Consider the following 15,355-nt stretch of genomic DNA (forward strand, 5'->3'; position numbering starts at 1 on the left):
GAGAAGTGAAGGATGTCATGAAACAAGAATTCCTATCGAGGGAAAAGGAAAGAGAGAAGATAGAGTTTGATCTAAAGGATGAATATTCCTACTCAGTAGAAGAACAAGAATTAGAAGAAGAAAAACCACAGAATCTGGTTTTGAGGAGATCAATTCAGGAAAGAAGGAAATCAAAGAAGTACACTCCATCTGATTTCCATTCAAAATTTTCTTTATCTATTATTGATGATGATCCTAGAAGAGTTAGGTACGCAGTGGATTAAGAGGATGAAAAACTCTGGAAGAAGACCGTGGTTGAAGAAATGGCAACCTTAGAAAAGAATGAGGCTTGGGGTCTCGTGGAGTTGTCAGTTAGAAGAAAACCCATTGGAAGAAAATGGATGTTTAAGAATAATCTGAATGCAAAAGAAAAAGTGTAAAAATACAAATCTTGGCTAGTATAAAAACATTATTCCCAGGTGTCAAGAATTGATTTTGGTGATATTTCTTCTCCTATTATGAAGTTAGCTTCTATTAGATTACTTTTATTTTTTGTTTCTAATTTTGATTTTGAGGTAGAACAAATTGATGTGAAGATAACATTCCTACATGGGGAACTAGAAGAAGAGATCTACATGAAGCAGCCATAATGCTTTACAGTGAAGGGTAAGAAATAATTGTTGTGCAAGTTAAAGGAGTCCTTGTATGGGTTAAAGAAATCACCAAGGATATGGTATCAAAAAATCGATACATATATATAGGGACTTAGCTTCACAAGGAGGAAAGAGAATCACTATGAGTATTATAAATTAGTTGATGATCATGTTATTTGTTTAGTCTTGTATGTAGATGATATTATGCTAATTGGAAATGACAGAGAAATTATCCAGAATGTGAAGACCTAATTGTCCTTCAAATTCAACATGAAGGATCTTGGTGTTGCAAACATTATTTTGGGAATGGAAATTAAATGAGATTGAACAAAGAGGAAGATTTTCTTAAATCAAGAAGTATGTAGAGACAATGTTTCAAAGGTTTATAATTAAAGATAGTAAATCGGTGAAGGTTCCTATTCTGTAGGTGTAAAGTTATTTGTTGAACAGTGTCCCAAGACACAGGAAGAGGACATGTCACGTGTTCCATATGTGAGTGCAATTGGTAGTTTGATGTATGAAATGGTCTATACGAGACCAAACATTGCACATGTAGTGAGAGCATTTAGTAGGTCTATGTCAAAACCAAGGAAGGAATATTGGACAACAATAAATTGAGTTTAGAGGTATTTGTGTGGCACTAGTGTTTATGTTTTTTGCTACCAAAGAAGACCATGGTTGGACAAAGTGTTGAACGTACATGTCTTTGTTGATGTAGAATACGCTGGAGATCTGGACCAAAGAAGATCTAAAAGTGGGTATGTGTTTAACATATTTGGAGGAGCCGTTAGTTGGATGAGAAAGATTATGGTGTTATAGATAGTTTCTAGTTTCATTTCACCAATTACATTAGAAAAATGTGGGTTGACAGTGTATGAGCATGCTGACTTTAAACAAGTTGAAATGGTTTATGGGATAAAACAAATAGTAGGACCTCATGTTTTCCAATGTCAGGTGAACCTCAGGGTGTGTACAACTAAATTGAAGGCATACGTCACAGCACTAGAGACATATGTTGTAATCATCAGAATGGACTAGCTAGAAGCTCATCAAGTTTTGGTAGACTGTTTCAAAAAGAAGGTGATTTGTTTAGATGATGAAGGTAGGTCAATTGATATTTGTGGTATCAAGAGAGAAGTGTCCCTATGATTCATCTCCATGATGAAGGTAAAACATTGTCTCTGGAAAGGTTGTAAACTATATGTAGTTGAGGCTATAAGTGACCAAAAAGGACTCTCCCTAGATCAACACCCAGTTATGTCAAAATTCAAGGATGTTTTCCCTAAGGAATTATACTTCCGGTGAGGGAGATCGATTTCACAATCAACTAAAACTTAGTGCAGAACCAATATCTAAGACACCCTACAAGATGACAACTCCAGAACTTTGTGAGTTGTAGATGCAGTTAAAAGAGATTTTAGACCTAGGCTTTATTAGACCTAGTATTTCACCTTCGGGTGCACCAATGATTTTCGTCAAGAAGAAGGATGGCTCCTTAAGGTTATGCATAGATTATAGGGACTTAAATCAAGCCACAATAAAGAATAGGTACCTGATACCTAGAATAGATGACCTATTTGATCAAATAAAGGGAACAACAGTTTTCTCAAAGATCGATCTATGATCTGGATACCACCAATTGAGGATTAAGGAAGGTGACATCTCAAAAACTTCGTTTCAAACTTGGTTTGGGCACTACAAGTTGATAGTTGTTCCATTTGGATTGACCAATGCACCAACAGTATTCATGAATCTCATGAATGGTGTGTTCAGGAAGTATTTAGACGAGTTTTTGCAAGCCTTTCTGGATTATATTCTTATGTATTCCAAGAATGAAAAGGAGCATGAAGAGTGCCTAAGGGTTGTATTGATCTGCTTAATGGAAAATCAGTTGTATGGAAAATTGTCAAAATGTTTCTTCTTTCGGAATAAAATTCATTATCTTGGGAACATAATTTTAGGAGAAGGGATTTTAGTTGACCTAGAAAGGGTAAAGGCCATAATGGATTGGCAAATACCAAAAAAATCTCATGAGGTGCATAGTTTCATGGGGCTAACAATTTATATATTCATGGAAGGGTTTTCAAATATTGAAAAACCCATCACCACATTACAACGAAAAGGGGTTAGGTATGAATGGACATATGAATGTGACACTGCATTCACCGAACTAAAGAGGTTACTAACTAGTGCACCAATCCTTCAAGTGCCTGACATGGAAAAGGAATTCATTGTCTGCACAGATGCTTCAAAGCAAGGATTGGGAGTAGTGTTGATGCAAGAAGTCGGAGTAATAAATTACGCATCTAGAAAGTTGAAGAAACATGAAGAGTTGTATGCTACCCATGACTTAGAATTAGTAGCAATGATGTTAGCTTTAAAAATGTGGAGACACTACCTCGTTGGGAGAAGCTTTGAGTTAAGAACTAACCACCAAAGCTTGAAGCACCTCTTCACTCAAAGGGATTTGAATGTTAGATAGAGGTTGTGGAGTGAATTCATGAGTGAGTATGATTTTGGGATCTCATACATTAAGGGAAAGGAGAATGTGGTGGCTGATGCACTAAGCAGGAGGCCATGGATCTTCTCCCTAGTACCCTTGAGGGTTAATTTGAGGGAACATGTGTTGGAAAAACTCTTTGAAGATAGTTGGTATCTAAAGGTTATATTAACACTCTAGAGTGGGAAGCAGATAGAACCAAAATTTTAGGTATATGTCCTTGAACCAGATGGACTATTGAGATTCCAAGGGAGAATGTACATCCCTAAGGAAGGTGGTATAAGAAGAACCATCCTTGAAGAGTCACATAGAACAATTTGTTGTTCACATCCCGGAGTGAAGAAGATGTATGCAAACATGAAGAAACTCTTCTTTTAGGCAGGAATGAAACATGAAATAGTCCAGTTTGTCGTCAAATGTCTTGAATGTCAACAGATGAAGGTTTATCATTGCCATCCATCAGGACTCCTACAACCACATGACATCCCTATGTCTAAATGGGAGGTCATTTATATGTATTTTGTTGTGGGTTTTCCACTCGCTTCACATAGGCACAATGTTATAATGTTTTTAGTTGATAAATTGACCAAAAGTACCCATTTCATCCTAGTAAGAGACACTTATGAGGTTACTGATGTAGCGCAAGTTTTTATAAGTGAATTTATTCGGCTACATGGGTTACCTAACAAGATAATATCTGATAGAGAACCTCACTTTACATCTAGGTTTTGGACAAGTGTATAGTCATCATTGGGGGCTTAGTTGAACCTTAGTATTGCATGTCATCCAAAAACAAATGGCCATAGTGAAAGAGTAAATTAGGTTATGGAAGACATGCTTAGAATGTACGTAATGGATAATCTGACTCAATGGGAAAGATACCTACCATTAGTAGAGTTTGACTATAATAGAAATTACCACTATTCAATCAGGATGCCTCCTTATCAAGCTCTATATGGGAGGCCATGTAGTATGCCATTAAGTTGGGAAAAGTTGGAGGATTGAGTAATAGTTAGGTCAGAATTGGTACAAGAAATGGAGAAACATGTAAGACAAATTCGACAAAGGTTAAAGGAAGCACAAGATAGAAAAAAGATTTATGTTGATGCGCATAGGACTTATCGTAGTTATGAAGTAGGAGACCAAGTTTTTATTCGTATCAGACCCCAAAAAAAGCACCATTCGGTTTGGAAAAGGAACAAAGTTATCACCTCGGTTTATAGGGCCTTTTAGAATCAAGGAGAAGATTAGACCAGTTGCATATCGTCTTGTACTACTGCCCCATTTGCATAAAAATCATGTTGTTTTTCATGTATCTATTCTACGACATTATGTTTCTGATGAATCTCACAAACCGGATTGGAGGGAATTTTGTGTCTTGGATGGGGGAACTGTAATGGTCGAACCATTACGCATATTGGACCGTAGGATTTGATAGCTCAGACGTTGCATGGTGGACTAGGGTAAGGTCTAGTGGGACAAGTATAGCCCAGGATATGCTACGTGGGAGGATGCAGAGACTATACGTCTTGACTACCCCTCACCTCTTGAGCATTTGTGATGCCCATTTTGACTTAGATAGCTACCTATGCTAAGGCTTTATTTATAGTTCCATGTTATTTTATTTATGAGCGTCATGTAATATTGATGCATTTTAGTTGGATAGATGAAACTACTTATATAAATCATTAGATATATAAGTTATTGTTGATTAAAATATTTGATGTGTGGCTTATTTGATGTATGATTTACCTGATGTACGGCTTACTTGGTTATGATTTATCTAGTGTATCACTTATCACAATTATTGTTGTTTGATGTATGGATTAAGGGGATATGATTTATCTAAGGAATTACTTATCAAAATTATGATTTATCTAATGTAATATTTATTTCCAGTATTTTGTTATGAAGTATAAAATTGACACATAGATACTAGACTTAATAGCATCACTTATCTATATATATTTTGTTGTTATGTATATGCATGAATGAGAACTAACCTACAAATTGGAAAGAACTATATGATAACCAAGATCTACTCTTCCGATGGGGGAATGTTGAGACATCCAATGAGGAATGTTATGATGTACATTGTTCTATTACATTTTCTATCTACTTGATATGCACTATTATGACATGGGTAAAATTTAAATGGTGAGTGACAAGAATACCTGACTGGAATATTCGATGACAAGTATCCAACCAACACCATAGTGTGGTCCATATTAGGGTGTTGACCCTATTTTTAAGGATGCGTGGAGGAATTTCCCTCCGTGTAACCTCCAAGCCTAGAATCGTGGGAGGGAAGTGATGGACACGCTCCCTTAGATGTGTGATGACGATTGTTAGTTGCCTACTGGGTAACTTAGGTCGATATAGTCGATGCTTCTGCCATATTGGTTTTATCAGTGGTTAGATTGGTATAGCCGATGCCATAATATATTGTAGCATAGGATGGATAGGATGGGAACGAAAGTAGGTTAGAAAGGATAGGAGGCTATAAGTTAGTCAGAGATTCTTGATGGGAAGTGGTATCATTGTTTGGCTTACTTCATTTGACTATTGTCTCTCTCTCTACTTTGTTATGCCTTATTTTCAAACTTCTTTTGAACTTCTTGTGTCCTTTTCACTCTAACATCGAGACAAAGTTTTCTGAAGGAGGGGGGTATTTAATGCCCTACTTGATCTGATCAGGCAAATTTTCTTTAATTTTTAATTAACTTGCAAATATTGACTTGCAATTATTAAGTAATATTGGTATATACCTACACTTTTAAATATGTAATTTTATTTTACTAATATGAATTTTATTATTTGATATTATTCTATTCCAAAGGTATCTTCTCAAATCTACTTTCAGATAAGATATGGCATTCTCCAATTTATTTCTAAATTGAATATCATATTTCTATTCCCAAGATGTCTTCTCAAATATACTTTTGGATAAGATATGGTCTTATCCAAATTATCTCTAAATTAAATATCCATGTCTCTATTCCCAGTGTGTCTTCTCAAATCTACTTTGGATAAGATATGGTAAGAAAAGTCAAGGATATTAAATTAAAATGATGAAGGGGTAGTCATGGCATTAATGGTAAGTGGTTGAAGTGGATGAGAGGAAGAGACATAAAGGGAAGGAGGATGACAGGAGAAGGGGAGATCCTTGGTCTCTGTTTTGGGCATTGGAGGATATTAATTTGGGGAGGAATGTGGAGGAGAAGTCAGAGAATGAGAGAACTCAAACTTGGATATATTGGAGAGTGTTCCATTTAACTTGGATACACCAAAGTTGGTTGGACTTGGGCTCGGAGGGCTAGGGAACCTGTGGAGGTTCTCTAGGCTAGGAAATCATTCCTAGTTGGCTGGGTGGTAAATTCAGTCGGGTAGCTCAACAAGAGCATCCCAAAAGAGTTGGGAGCATCCCAACCAAGCCACTTAAACATGTATTCTTCCATTGTTGTTTTATTTATGTAAATTGTTGAAAATGAAATTTTCTTATGTGTTTAAAATGTTCTAAAGAAAATTTTATTAGTTTGTATTATTAAGTAAATGTAGAGTTATAAACATGTTATTTCTTCTTATTGTAGTTAAATTAAAGGATGAATATAATTTAGTTAGAAGACCTAGGTTAGGTCCTCACACTTCACATTCTTCACAACTAATCTTCTTTGATAGGAAAGCTTAACTCCTCATCCATATAATCATACTCATTTCTTTCCATGTTCTCAATGCTTGTTTTAGATAATTGCAGTTTCCTTTGGCCTTTCACTGTTGTTTTCTTAGTTGCACTGATGTTTCCACACTTTCTCCTCACAATTTTGCCACGTTTTGAACTCATGAATGTCTTTGTCTATGTCTTGATCGAATTGAACTCTGAAAGAATCATTTTCTCATGCACTTCTAGTTCTGTCACCAACACAGATTGCTTCTCCTCTCGCACGTTTGAAGGAAGCTTTGGATTGACTATAATTGTATGATGTCGATCTTCTATGTTCTTCACAAATTATTCATATAGGTCTAAAGATACCTCATTCGAATCCCCATTGAGACTAAGTTGTCCAGACTTCACCACTAGCGTAACTATAATCACATTACACATGAAAAACATGAATTATGTGCTACCAAAAACCAAGCACGCATGGAGGAAGTAAATATCGAATGTTTAGACAATCAATGGCAACCAGACTGAGCTCCAAGGTAGGAAAATAGTGCTTGTTGCAACAATAGAGTAGCGTAAAAACGTTTTTGTTTCACGATTTCGCTTGAATTTCTTCATCACCATCATCTTCTCAGCCTTGAGTGTGCCTATATCTCCATAATCTATATTGCAGGAAAGAAATTTAAGGGACTACAAAGGTTTCTCAAAATAATTAGTCGAAATTTTAAATTGCTTTAAAGAACTGCCTGAACAACAAGATTTTGATGACCTTGCTTCTAACAGTCCAATTACAACTAGAATTGCAGAAATATTCAGAAGTACGTGCCAGAATAGATGTCACTGAAAATCATGTATTTGAGCTTGAAATTTAAAGGAAAATCTTAAATACTGAGAATTTTCAGCTTGCCATAGCTCAAAAGATTTTCAAACACAAATTTCACTCAAAATAAACAACCGAGACTCAATTCCTCGCAAAGAAGCCACTCAACATAAAATATTTTCACCGGATCTCTTTCTTCCACTATGATGAACTCTAATTCATCTCCAGAAGCACTTCACACTTTCAAAAAAAATGTTCAATAGCGGCTTAACTCCACAAAATTTTAGAAAAATACTACTTTTCAAGCATTAAAGATTGAATTTTTCGTCGAACATAAAACCTTCCCCAAGCAAAACAGCTCAAACCACGAGAAAATATAGCATTTGTCAACTAATTAATTATGCAATCTTACATCCAAAAACAAAAAAATATCTAGGTATAAGCAATAGATTTTACCATTAATTATGTTTTTTTCTTCTTCCTCTTGTGCTGAAAACCCTAAGAAGCATAGTACACCATAATAACCCTACAACATGCAATGAATGTGTTTGCCTTTAGCTTTTCTATACTGTTGTTGCAGACCCTAGGACACAAATATGAATGTAGAAACCAAACCCTTTGAAGTGCACGGGCCTCTCAAAGCAGCCAAGAAGCAATGCCAACAACTAAAATAATGCCCTTGTCATTGTGTGGACATAGGTTATTCATCTCGTAAAATGGAAAAACATCACTATTCCAAAGGATCAAGGAGGTTGGAGAATTTTAGATATTAAAATTTTTGGTTGGGCCCTCATTATAAAATCCTTGTGGAGAGGACTATTTAAGGAAGGAATATGGAGGGATATCATTTTCTCAAAATACCTGTGTAAGAAAAGGGTTGAGGACTGGATCAGGTTGGGCCATCTTGGGATCAATTCTGGATCTTACATTTGGAGATGCTTCCAAAAAGTGAAGGATCTATTTTTGCAGAGAATTTGTTGGTCATTTGGCTAGGGGAATCATATTATCATTGGTATTGATAGCATACGGGGTGTGGCTGCAACACATAATTTAAATGGGGGCCTTATGCGATGTCTACACTCTTAAGGTATTTTTCTATTAGAACATGTTATTTCTGGTTGGTATGGGAGCTTTCCCGTATGTAAATAGGCAGGGGAGATGGGCCTGGAAGGTACGAATGCAGTGGAATGGGAGGCATACATACAGTCTCTTAGAATTGTGGGCTTATGCAGAGGGCATGGAAAATTTTAGGGGCTAATATTCATAGGTGAGCTAATTTTCCATGATTTTTCCAAAAAAAAGATTTGCCAATTTCCACTTTTTATAAAAATGGTTCGCCCAAATTTTACAATATAAAATTATTTTACCTTAAAAATTGCCAACATTATATAGAGAGTATATATAAAATCATTATAAATTTTAATAATTTTACAAATACATCAATAAAGATTTTATAGTTTACATATTACGGACTAGCGAGATTCGCCAATGTTTTTAAACTTCAAGATAATTTTCCATCCTTAAAATTTTCCGTAGAGGAGGGGGACCATATTTCCTGGGGCAAAAAGATGTGATCTAACATGGTGGAGGTGGAAAACACTTACAGGTATATTTTTTACACTCTAAGGGAACTTAATCACTCTTGTTGGTTCTACAAGGTTTGGAAACTTGATGTCCCTATTAAGATCATTCTTTTTATTTGGTTGGTCTGGAGGAACAAAAACCTTACCTGGGAGAATCTCTGTAAGAGGGGTTATAATGGGCCTGGGAGATGCCCACTGTGTAGGGCCTTTGCTAAAACTAACAACCATCTATTTTTGGAATGCCCGATCAACATTATGGTCTGGGATGGCATATTTTCTTCGTTGGATTTGTCTTATAGGAGATTTGTACACATTGAAGAATGTATCCAATGGTGGTTGGCGCGGGGAGGTAAAGTTATGGTTATTCCACTTTTTATATTTTGGGAAATATGGTGTGCCAGGAATGGACACATTTTTTAGGGACTTCAAATATCAACTCACTGTGTCATTCATAAAATTTTACTATGGCTGGAGAATGTCAAGACACCCTCTCGAACCATTTGGGATCGTTTGTACAAATTTCTTCCTCATCCCATATTCTATCGATGGTGTTGCATAGAGGAACCTATGTGGCTGTGGTGTATCGCTTCTTGTGGACCAAAACTATCACTATAGGACTTAAGTTACACTGGAATGGTGATCTAGGCACAAACATGAGGGTTGAAGTTTTGACACTTTGGGGACTTCTTTGGTTCTCCAAAAGTATGTCCATTGACTCCTTAAATTTATATGGGGACTCATAGGTGCTCATCGAAGGGATGACGACAAATCCAAATTTCTCTCCTCCCCATCTCACTCCTTGGATTTCATAAATTAAACTCCTCAGAATTTCTTTTACTTAGATCACTTTCGAGCATATATTTCGAGAGAAATTGGATAGCAGACTCATTTTCAAAGAAAGGACTCTCTGTAAACTTTGGATATATGCACTACTCACTTTTGGAGTTTGATACCATTAGAGCAAAGGGAATTATCCCCCTCCCCTAATCTCTTTGTTGTCCTACTCCTCATTATATTTTGATTTGTGATTTTGTTTTTTGTTTAATGCACCATATATTTGCATTGTTTGTTTATGGGATCTTACTAAAACATAATTTTTGAACTATTCTTAAGCATAGAAAATGCTTCCTAAATATATGTTAGTATATGTGCTCTTATCTGACTATACATCCTCCTTGGAAAAAATTTTGGTAACACTTTATACAAAGACACTATATTGAATTATGATGTTTTTTTCTTCTTTTGGATGGAAAAAAAAAAACCAAAAAAAAAAACAAACAAACAAACAAAAAACTGGGAGAAGAAAACACAATCACATGAAGTTTATGAATCGTGTTGTGTCTTTAAATAGCATAAGCACAAGGGTGTCGCTGGGTCTCTAGTTACGAACCATGATACCTAAACAATTAACCTAAATGCAGCTTTCAATGCCCCCTTTCCACAATCACTTAATGCCAACCTTTGATACAAGATTTTTTGCGATTTCTTGAGCAATGACTTTTGTAACAACAACATATTTGCATTCTTTAATATATCCTTTGCAAATTATCAACATGCAAATAACCAAAGGTTAGGACCATACCTTCACAATTCATAGCATTGTAGTCTTGAATTTGGCCTAAGCCTTAGGTTCAAGACATTGTAGGCAGTCAAAAGACATAGGATTTTATAGTTTCTTCCACTATAGACATGTGTTACTACTTTCTTTAACTAGATCTAATAAAGTAATGGCTATTAAGACAATCTCCAACACTGTTGTCCCTCCGTCTTGCAACGGTTGCTTGCTTGATTGATTGTTAAAAGCACCTAAAGCTTTGATGCGCTCTTCAAAATTGGTGTTTCCATATTTCCCTAGTTTTTTCTCGTCGCCTCCACTCATTCGAGACAAGATTTTAAGTAATAATTATCAGGTTACTTGGGAGACAGAATCCCTAGTTAGTTTCGTTCGTACAATGCCTCGATTCGTTCATTTATCCATGTGCTAATTTCATTTAGTGTCGTCAAAATTATGTTTTGGTGATTTTTATAATGAGAAAAGCTCAGAGTGGTAGTAGCAGAAGTGATAATAGCGCAAACTGAAATGCGACTCTGATGAGTCTTCACCACTAAATCTTGTTTTATAGTTCACTAGGGTTTCAATTATGGATTCGATTCCTCTATCATGCTTTTAATTGGCTTCAGTTGCGTCATTTTAACCCTGCTTTCATGTGGGCTAAGGTTTAGGTCATGGAAATTTCATGAGTTAGGCTTTGAACCTTCAAATTAATAAATTAGGGATTTTTATAGTCGTTGCTTGGTTTGAAATTTGATATAGTGAAGTTGTCTTTGCCTGAAAGATTTGTTCCTAATTTATTTCATTTGTTCTATATTTAAGGGCTCTGTAAAAATGTGAAATGAAAGTTGTGTTCTATTTGTGTACAAACCACTTCAACCAATTCAAATTGTGATACAATACTTTAACTAAAGCTCATTAACATGCTCCACACATGTAAAATATTAGTCATATATTATTGTTGAACTTGTAGAAATTCTGACTGTAGATTAACCCGATAATGCAATATAACCAAAGAAAAATACTATAATATACTTCTACTATCAATTTGCGGAAGCATAAAGATTGAGTTGAACAATATAACCAAAAGAAGAATAATCAATGCACAATACACAGAAGAATACTTCACGGAAAACCTCAGCTAAAAACCCCACTATTTGTATTATCATACAAAGTGGAAATACATAAGAATTATACAAAGCCTTAGCTCTCACAACTAGCCAGCTCTCAGTACAATCCTCACAGATGCTCACAGGCAAACTTGGCTTCTCATAAAACCTTCTCCTCTACCCTCCAAGTTCCTATTTCCTTGCACAGTTTCTCCTGGGTGACCCTCCTATTACCAAGTGGAATCCTAATCCCACACACTGCTCTAACACATTTTCAGAACTGCACAATTCTTAAGGAATGATTCCTTCTGCATGCATGAGTTTTCTTTATAGGAAAACACATGCAACTGATAGTAAATTTTCCTTGACATTTAGTTCAACTGGGTCTTTCTCAGAATAGACATGCATGAGTTACTGATGAGGGAATATTTAGTTATCTGGAGTACACTGGTTGAGTGCATGCATGCATCAACTGACTAATAACTCACAATTAGTTCCTCAAACAGTTTGGAACTAATTTAACTGGACTTAACTCAGTAAACTAGGCTAACTAATTATGACTCAAATATAACTCAATATTATCTCCTTAATTAAGGGATAATCTCCTTAATTTAAGGGATAATTGTTGCATGACTTCAGAAAGACTTCTAACTTGAATTTCTCTAACTAATTAATCCATAATGAATTAATTAATTATTTTCAAGTAGCTAGTGAGACTAAACTCGAATTTCAATTCACAATTTTAATTCAAGGACAAATTAAAATTGGAATATTCTTGTTGCCACATTTCAACACTCCCTCTCAACAAGAAAGGGATTATCTGCCACCTCGATCCTGTCTCTATGGAACTTGAATTTACACTTTGACAATGCCTTTGTCAAAACATTAGCATCTTGCTCCTCTATCGAAATATACTGCAGCAACATGATCCTCCTTGCTACACAGTCTCTGAGATGATGATACCGGATGTCAATGTGCTTGGACCTATCATGAAATATTGGATTCTCAGAGAGTTTGATACAACTCTAATTATCACATTAGATCACAGTTGTATCCATCCTCTAATCAAACAAACCAACTAGGATTTTCCGCATCCATATGGCCTTACATGCTACCTGACTTGCAGACATGTATTCAGCCTTTGCCGAGCTAAGTGCAACCGACCTCTGTTTCTTGTTGTACCAAGAAACTGTAGCTAAACCAAGGTTGAAAATCCCTCCTGATGTGCTCTTCCGATCTGATGGACTCCCTGCCCAATCTGCATCAGTGAAGCCCTGTAGCTTCACTCCCTTTGTCCATTTGTACCATAATCCATATTAAGATGTGCCTCTGAGGTATCTCAATACATGTTTTGCCGCCTTCCAAAACATCTTGGTAGGTTGAACCATGGCTTGACTCAGCTGGTTCATAGCATAGAACAAATCTGGTCGTGTGTTCACTAAGTACATTAGTGAACCCACAAGCTGTCTGTACACAGTAGCCTCTACTACTTCTCTTGAAGTAGCATCCTCCTTCCTCCAGTTACCATCTAGAGGAGTCTGCGTGGGCTTGCACTTCTGCATGTTGAATCTCCTGAGTATTTCATTGGCATACTTGCCTTGAGACACAAACAACTCCCCATCCTTCTGCGACACTTCCATGCCAAGGAAGTAATGCATGAGACCCATGTCTTTCATCTCAAATTCTCTTGCAAGGTACTCCTTGCAAGACACGATCAACTAATCATCACCAATCAATATGAGATCATCAACACAAAGAATGATGATCAACAACTTACCTTCCACCACGATGTTATACAGGTTCACATCCACTTCACTCTTTGTGGAGCCCAACCTGGTGAAGTAGTTGTCTATCATAGTGTACCAAGCATGAGGTGCTTGCTTCAGCCCGTACAACGCTCTCTTGAGTCGGCACACATGTGACTCACGATCGAAGGTCTCAAAACCTTCTGGCTGCTCTATGTACACCTCTTCCTCAATCTGGCCATTGAGGAATGTAGTCTTCACATCCATCTGATGGATCTTCCAACCCATCTGTGTTGATAGTGCCAACATCGATCTGATAGATGAGTACCTTGCGACAAGAGAAAAAGTCTCATCATAGTCAATCCCCTTGACCTGTGAAAAGCCACAGGCAACAAATCTTGCCTTATGCTTCTCCACACTACCATCAACAGCTTGCTTTACCTTGTAAAGCCAACGAGAACTCACAACTGACTTGTTCTCCGGTCTCGGAACCACATCCCAAACACTGTTATGAACTATGGAGTCATACTCCTCCACCATAGCATCAACCCAAATCGGCTGCTGCACTGCTTCCTCAAAGGAAGATGGCTCGGTCTCAACACATTCCCCAACAAGGGCCATGTATCCAGTGTACCTCTCAGGTGACCTCCTCTATCTGCGCTGAGAATATAGTGCTCCCACATTCTCTCTCGCATCCCCCAACAATCTGTCAGCGTCTCTTGTGCGTTTCTGTCCATCTCTAGAAGACTCTTCTTGTGTGGATGTCTCTACTCCAGGAACCTCTACATGCAGCTGCTCTGTATCAGTCTGAGGCTCCTCCTCCTTAGGAACCAACAATTCCTCCATAGCTTGTAGTTGGAGCTCCCTCTCAAGGGAAACTCGCATGGCCTTCTGCTCATCAAACTTGAGATCTCTACAAACCACTATCCTCCAACTGGTAGGCAAGTACACCCGATAGTTGTAAGGTGTATCAGTGTACCCCATAAGTATCCCCAACTCTGTTGTCGGCTCAAGCTTCTTCTGTGCATCCTTTGTCACATGGCAATATACCGATGAGCCAAAGATCCTGAAGTGACCCACATCTAGTCTCTTACCGGAGAAAGCTTCCTCTGGTGTCTTCATCCCAAATATGCAATGCGGGCTTCTATTCTACAAATAGACTGTTGTATTACATGCCTCAGCCCACAAGTGAAGTGGTAGGCCTTGGTCATGCACCATCGCCCGTGCTGCCCCTACAATAGTTCTATTCTTCCTCTCGACCACCCCATTTTGCTGTGGGTTATGAGGTGTCGTCAACTCTCATTTAATTGCTTCCACTGCACATAAGTCCTTAAACTCTTGAGAGACATATTCTCCACCGTTGTCGCTTCTCAAGGCCTTGATCTTCTTCCCTGACTCTTTCTCGACCAAAGCTTTGAACTCACAAAACTTTGTGAAGGCTTGGTCCTTCTTTTGCATGAAATAAATCCAGCATTTATGAAAAAAATCATCATGAAAATCACATAATACCTTTGCTTCGTTGTGGATGTTGTCGAGAATGGTCCACACAAATCAATATGAACTCGCTCTAAGATAGTCTCTGCTCAACTGTCTCGATCATGAAAGGAAGACTTTGTGTACTTTCCCAAGGTACAACTTTTGCATGTGTCAACTTGCTCAAGTTTACCTTTGGGAAGTCCTATAGATATTTGTTGCATTGTCTTCAAGGCCCCATGATGCAAATGGCCCAATCGCCTGTGCCACACCTCCCCAA

The 15,355-nt window shown here is 37.2% G+C and overlaps 1 pseudogene; it reads right to left on the reverse strand.

Moving 5' to 3' along the window:
* Positions 1 to 6,793: 6,793 nt before the first annotated feature.
* LOC149179774 (uncharacterized) overlaps positions 6,794 to 15,355 on the reverse strand; it is a 70,687-nt pseudogene continuing 62,125 nt past the window's right edge.

This window comes from Pinus tabuliformis, chromosome 3_2 (assembly GCF_031772625.1).
Source record: "Pinus tabuliformis cultivar Carrire ecotype Pingquan chromosome 3_2, CPIR1, whole genome shotgun sequence".
NCBI classification, from domain to species: domain Eukaryota; kingdom Viridiplantae; phylum Streptophyta; class Pinopsida; order Pinales; family Pinaceae; genus Pinus; species Pinus tabuliformis.